At 37.5% G+C, this 7808-nt stretch overlaps 1 pseudogene; it reads right to left on the bottom strand.

Moving 5' to 3' along the window:
* Nucleotides 1–3343: 3343 nt before the first annotated feature.
* Nucleotides 3344–3508, bottom strand: LOC143176031 (U2 spliceosomal RNA; annotated as a pseudogene).
* Nucleotides 3509–7808: the final 4300 nt, after the last annotated feature.

The following is a 7808-nucleotide window of genomic DNA, read 5'->3' on the forward strand; positions in this document are numbered from 1 at the left end:
AATGGAGCCGGGGGCACTACGGGGGACGCTCGGGAGTCGCGTGGGGCTAGCAGGTGTTACGCTACTCACCGAGGATTCTCCGGAGCACCCTGCTCCAGGCCGATGCGCACTGTTGTGCGCAGCGCTGTTGTTATTGTTGCTGCTGCTGCTGCTGCCCGGTGGCGGCCGGGCGGGGGACTTTTCCCGCGGTGGTAGAGGAGGCGTCGTCCTCTTCGCTGGCGGCAGCGGCTGCGCCTCCTCGTCGGACGACGAGCTCGACGACAGGATCCCGCGGTGGTGGCGTCGGCGGGATCCAGCGGCGATACGCCACGGCTCCGGTGATGATTCCAGGGTTGCGGCTGCCCCGGCCGGCTGCGGCACCTCCACCTCTTCGATGGGTGGGAGGAGCGGGGCCGCTGGTGATGGTGGACGCGGTCTGGCCACCATCGCTCCTCCCACAATAGGCAGGGGGGTCATTATCGGCCCCCCGCTGCAGGTAGTGGTAACGGTGGAGGTGCATAACGTCACCATGCTCGCCGATGTTACCGGAGACGGAGCCTTCTGCTCGCCGCGGATGGTCGGCGGCGTCCTGGGGCTCCGGTGCTTCCTCGGTGGGGGGCTGCGTTTTGGTGGTGTGGGCCCGGGCGTTGTAGGGGTGGCCCGGGTTGCTGGACGCAGCCCCCTTTCCGGTATGACGTCAATCGGCGAGGGAGGTGACGTAAGTGATGGGGCGCCTGCTGTGACGGCGGCGTAGGATGGCGAAGCCGCCGTCCTTACCCCCGAGGGTTTCCGTAGGGCGGCCCGAGGTGGTGTGGGGCCGCTGGAGGGACTCTTTCCCTGTACCACCGCCCTTGGTGATGGTGTGTGGGCGGTGGGAGTCCCTCCTACTCTCGAGGGCGTTCTTCTGTCTCCGGTCGGAGCCGCTACCGTCCTCCGGGTGGTGGTGGTGGCAGTTCTTCTGCCCACCTCCACCGGGACTTTGGCACCCCTCATACCCCGTGTCACCCGCCTTTGGGTGGTGATAGGCGGGCTCCTGACGGGCGGGGTTCTTGCGGGAGGGGTGCCAGTCGACCCCCTGGTAGCGTGGGCCACTCTTCTGCCCGGTGGGGTGGGCCTCGTTGCGGTAGCGGCTAAGGGGCCGGAGCCTCTCCTCGTAGCAGGCGCCCTTGCAGCCGCCGGCGATGTCCTTGGGGCAGCCGACCCCGATCGCCGCGGCGGGCTGCCGCTCTTCTGGACCGGTGGCGTCCCCTTAGGTCTGTGGTAGGTTGGTTGGGTGGGGGGCGGGGGAGCGGGCCGGGCACTGGTGGTGGGCCCGATCGTGATCGTTAGTGTGGGAGTGCCGGACGGCGGCGTGCGATACGACGTCGTCATAGCCGTCGCCGCCGCCGTTACCAGTACCCCACGCAACGATGTTTGTTTCGTGGCCCGCGCCTTGCCCCCCGGAGCCACCGGTCTCCTTGTCGTCGCCTTCGTCGTCGTCCTCGTTGTTGTCCCCGTTGTTTTTGCTGTCGTTGTTGCTGTCGTTGCTGCTGTTGTTAATGCCGCTGCCGCCATTGCGCGCCGCGTCCTGCAGGTGGTGGTGGCCGTCCCCGTAGAGTCCCTCGCCGTTGTAAGGGTGTGGGTGGGCGGGGGCGGGGGCGGGGCGGCGCACGTCGCGGCGCACGTCGTTTGCGGGGGCGGGGACTGGGCCGCCAAATTGGCAGCAGCAATCGCAGCAGCGCGCGGTTCTGCGGGGGCGGATGTCGCGGAATTCCCCCGACGCGAGGTGTTGCTCGGACCGGTAGGGCCTGTCACGGGAGGTGCACAAGTCCCACTCGGACTGTTCTGGTGGGCGGAATTATGTATATGGCCGTGGTGCAGCTTCACCACCTTGAGAGGGTACTTCCCGTCGCCGGTGAAGCTGCACTCACGGCACTTGTATATCACTACAACGCCCGGATGATGTTTCCGGGCGTGCTTCGTCAAGTCCGAGTGGGACTTGTACACGCCACTGATCCTGATACCGGGGACACCGAAGCAGGCAGGGCATCGGAACTCCGCCGGGAAGGGAAACTCGATTGTCAGGGCGAGATTGTTACTCCCCTCGGTAGTGCAGGAGGTGATCGTCGCACTATCACCGCGGTCCTGCTTCGCTCTTAAGACTAAGTCCTACGCTACGAGTGAGTCGAAAGAAGAAAGAGACAGAGTTGCTGTGGCAAATATTTCTAAGTGCCACAGCGAGGCGAAACGGGGAAGATAGACTAAGTGGGAATGACAGAGGAAGAGAAGAGAAAACTAAGTCCGAAAGCGACAGAAGGAATACCGCCACGCGCTAACACCCTACTGACTCCGCCGGCGCTAAGTCCGGTGTCGAAGACTGCCTGGAAAAATCACAGCCTCCGACGTGGCAGTCGGTAGGGAGACTAACGGATGACGGTTGCGGAGGAGTGCAGCGATCTCGATGGAGGAAGGGCGACGGAATCGCCCACTCCACCGAGGACTGCACGGGGGTTGCACCGCAGGCGGGCCGACCTGACGTCCACTCACTAACGGGTGAGTGGAGTCAGCCTCCACGCGGGCGGTGACTGAAGGGAGAAGAAGGAGGTGGAGGCGCCACTCGACTCGGACCTCACGCATCCCGGTCCGTTGACACACCTCAACGGATGGGAGCGATCGGAGGAGCGGGTGGACGCGTAGGGGTAAGGTAGAGGACTACCGACGATGATTCGAGCACCGCAGACGGCTGGAGACCGGCTGCGTTACCCTCCTCACTGCCGGGGGGATAGAAAGAAAAGAGAGACTCACTCGGCGCAGGAGTCCAGCGATGCAGGAGCGCTCTCCGAGGGGAATAACACCTCGCTCCTGATTCCTGATCCAGCGGTGGTAGAGGTGGATCAGGCGAGCCGTCCTTCCCGTCGGCGTCGTCGATGGCCAAGTCCTGGTGGGTCGTTGCGGTGTTGGGTGACCCACGTAGAGGAAGACCAGGGTTGTCCAGGAAGGCCAGGGATGGTAGTTGGTCCTAATTGAAGTAGTCCTGGACCCTCGGTAGACCCTGGTCGTCCTCTCCCTCGGCTGTCCTCGGAAGGAGGATGCGTGGATGGCGCAGGTGGGTGGCGCAGGTGTCCTCCCGCGCAGGCTCGATCCGGTCCAGCGGCGAAGGCACTTATTACACACTTCACCGCACAACACCTCGAGCACTGATCGTGTACAGACCTTGCCGCGCACACGCCCGACCGCAACTCGGCCAGCACTGTTGCGTAGTACCGCGGCGGGTGAATTTACCGCGTTTTCGGGTACTTCGCGGAGTCAGAATACCAACAGGGACTATTTTTGGAGTCCAGCGAGCCGATCCGGCTATTAGAAAAGGTAGGAGCTCAATTGCAGCGCAAATTGAGCCGTTTCCGGCGGCACTGCAGTGCCGGACCGACTCGCGGCGGAAGTGGAGCGAGCCCCAGCGATCCGCCTGACTCCAAAAATCAGGTTAATATTCTGACTCCGCGATGCGGAGTGTATCTACACTTTGATCTTAGCCATAAGGCCGAGAAGCGATATAAAACTATTTAAAACTACATAAGACTATGTATAACTATGTAGAACTATATAAACCTAGGAAAACTATATAAAATTATATGAAGCATTATAAAACAATATAAAACTATACAAAACTATGTAAAACTATATAAAACTATATAAAACTATATAAAACTATATAAAACTATATACAACTATATAAAACTATATAAACATATATAACACTATACAGAACTATATAAAACTATATAAAACTATGTAAAATTATATAAAAGTATGTAAAACTACATGAAAGAATCAAAACCATATAAAACTACATAAAACTAGATAAATCTATACAAGACTATAGAAAACTATATAAAACGGTGTAAAACTATATAAAATTACGTAAACCTAATAAAACAATATAAAACTATACAAAACTATGTAAAACTATATAGAACTATATAAAACTATTTGAAACTATACAAAACTATATAACACTACATAAGACAATATCAATCTATATAAAACTATATAAATCTGTATAGAACTAAATAAAAGGAAATAAAATTATATGAAACTATACTAAACTATATAAAACTAACAAAACTATATAAAGCTAAATAAGACTATTTGAAACTATATAAAACTATATAACACTACATAAGACAATATCAATCTATATAAAACTATGTAAAACTATACAAAACAAGCAAAACTATATAAAACTACATAAATCTATATATCTATATAAAGTCAAACAAGACTATATAAAACTATATAATACCATATAAAACTATATAAAACTATATAAAACTATATAAAACTATATACAACTATATAAAACTATATAAACATATAAAACACTATACAGAACTATATAAAACTATATAAAACTATATAAAACTATGTAAAACTATATAAAACTATATAAAACTATGTAAAACTATATAAAACTATGTAAAACTACATCAAAGAAACAAAACCATACAAAACTACATAAAACTATATAAAACTAAACAAGACCATATAAAACTATATAAAACTATATAAAACTATATAAAACTATATAAAACAATATAAAACTATATCAAACTATATAAATCTATATAAAACAATATAAAACTATATAAAACTATGTAGTACTATATAAAACTATGTAAAACTATATAAAACTATATATAACTCTATAAAACTATATAAAACCACATAAAACTATATAAAACTGTATAATACTATATAAAACTATATAAAACTAACAAAACTATATAAACCTATATAAAACTCTGTAGAACTATATAAAACTATATAAAACTATACAAAACTCTATAAAACTATATAAAACTATATAAAACTATTCAAAACTAACAAAACTATATAAAACTATTTAAACTATATAAAACTGTATAAAACTGTATAAAACTATATAAAACTGTATAAAACTATATGAAACTATATAAAGCTATATAAAACCATGTAGAACTATATAGAACTATATAAAACTATATAATACTATATAAACCTATATAAAGGAATATAAAACTATATAAAACTATATAAAGCTGTATAAAACTATATAAAACGATATAAAACTAACAAAACTATATAAAACTAACAAAACTATATAAACCTATATAAAACTATATAAAACTAATAAAACTATATAAAACTATATAAAACAATATAAAACTATATAAAACTAACAAAACTATGTAAACCTATATAAAACTCTATAGAACTATATAAAACTATATAAAACTATATCAAACTCTATAATACTATATAAAACTATATAAAACTATACAAAACTAACGAAACTATATAAAACTGTATGAAACCGTATAAAGCTATATAAAACTATATGAAGCTATATAAAACAATATTAATCTATATTAAACAATATATAACTGAATAAAATTATATAAAACTATATAAAACTATATAAAACTATATAAAGCTATATAAATCTATATAAAACTATATAAAACTATACAATACTATATAAAACTACATAAAACTATATAAAACTATATAAAACTATATAAAAATATATAAAACTAACAAAACTATATAAACCTATATAAAACTATATAGTACTATATAAAACTACATAAAACTATATAAAACTAACAAAACTATACAAAGCTATATAAAACTATATAAAACTATATAAAGCTATATAAAACTATATGAAGCTATATAAAACAATATAATACTATATTAAACAATATAAAACTGTATAAAATTATATAAAACTATATAAAACTATATAAAACTATATTAAGCTATATAAAACTATATAAAACTAAATAATGCTATATAAAACTATATGAAGCTATATAAAACAACATAAAACTATATAAAACAATATTAACCAATATAAAACTGTATTAAACTATATAGAACTATATGAAACTAATAAAACTATATAAAACTTTATAAAACTATATAAAACTATATAAAACAATATGAAACTATCAAAACTATATAAAACTATATATAACCCTATAAAACTATATAAAACCACATAAAACTATATAAAACTATATAAAACTAAGAAAACTATATAAGACTGTGTAAAACTGTGTAAAACTATTTAAAACTATATAAAACTATATAAAAATATATAAAACTAACAAAACTATATAAACCTATATGAAACGATACAAAACTATATGAATCTATATAAAACTATATAAAACTATATAGTACTATATGAAACTATATAAAGCTATATCAAACTATATAAAACTATATAAAACTATGTAAAACTGTATAAAACTATATAAAACTATATGAAACTATATAAAACTATATAAAACTATGTAGAACTATATAAAACTATATAAAACTGTATAATACTATATAAAACTATATAAAACTGTATAATACTATATAAAACTATATAAAATTAACAAAACTATATAAACCTATACAAAACTCTGTAGAACCATATAAATCTATATAAAACTATATAAAACTCTATAAAACTAAATAAAACTATATAAAACTATAAAAAACTAAAAAATCTATATAAAACTATTTAAACTATATAAAACTGTATGAAACTGTATAAAACTATATAAAACTGTATAAAACCTTATGAAACTATATAAAGCTATATAAAACTATGTAGAACTATATAAAACTATATAAAACTATCAAAACTATACAAAACTATATATAACTCTATAAAGCTATATAAAACCACATAAAACTATATAAAACTGTATAATACTATATGAAACTATATAAAACTATACATAACTCTTTAAAACTATATAAAACCACATAAAACTATATAAAACTATATAAAAATATAAAACTATATAAAACTAACAAAATTGTATAAAACTATATAAAACGATACAAAACTATATAAAACTATGTAAATCTAATAAAACTATATAAAACTATAAAAAACTATGTAAACCTAACAAAACTATATAAAGCAATATAAAGCTATACAAAACTATATAAAAGAATGTAAAACTATATAAAACCACGTAAAACATTATAGAGCTATATAAAACTATATAAAGCTATATAAAACTAACAAAACTATATAAAATTATATAAAACTATATAAAACTATATAAAGCTATATAAAACTAACAAAACTATATAAAATTATATAAAACTATATAAAACTATATAACACTATATAAAACTATATAAATCTATATAAAACGAACAAAACTATATAAAACTACATAAAACTATCAAGACTATATAAAACTATATGAAACACTATAAAACTATATAAAACTACATAAAACTATCAAGACTATATAAAACTATATGAAACACTATAAAACTATATAAAACTATATAAAACTAACAAAACTATATAAACCTACATAAAACTCTATAGAACTATATAAAACTATATAAAACTATACAAAACTAACAAAACTATATAAAACTATATAAAACTATATAAAACTATATAACACTATATAAAACTATACAAAACTATATGAAACTCTATAAAACTAAATAAAACTATATAAAACTATATAAAACTATATAAAACTATATAAAACTAAGAAAACTATATAAAACTATATAAAACCATATAAAACTCTATAAAAGTATATAAAATTATATATATAAATATATTAAACTATATAAAACTAACAAAACTATATAAACCTATATAAAACTGTATAGAACTATATGAAACTATATAACACTATATAAAACTATATAAAACTATGTAAAAATATATAAACCTATATAAAACTATATAAAACTATATAAAATTATATAAAACTAACAAAACTATATAACACTATATAAAACTATATAAAACTGTATAAATCTAAAGAAAATTT

Source organism: Nomia melanderi, unplaced genomic scaffold (genome assembly GCF_051020985.1).
Source record: "Nomia melanderi isolate GNS246 unplaced genomic scaffold, iyNomMela1 scaffold0325, whole genome shotgun sequence".
NCBI classification, from domain to species: Eukaryota; Metazoa; Arthropoda; class Insecta; order Hymenoptera; family Halictidae; genus Nomia; species Nomia melanderi.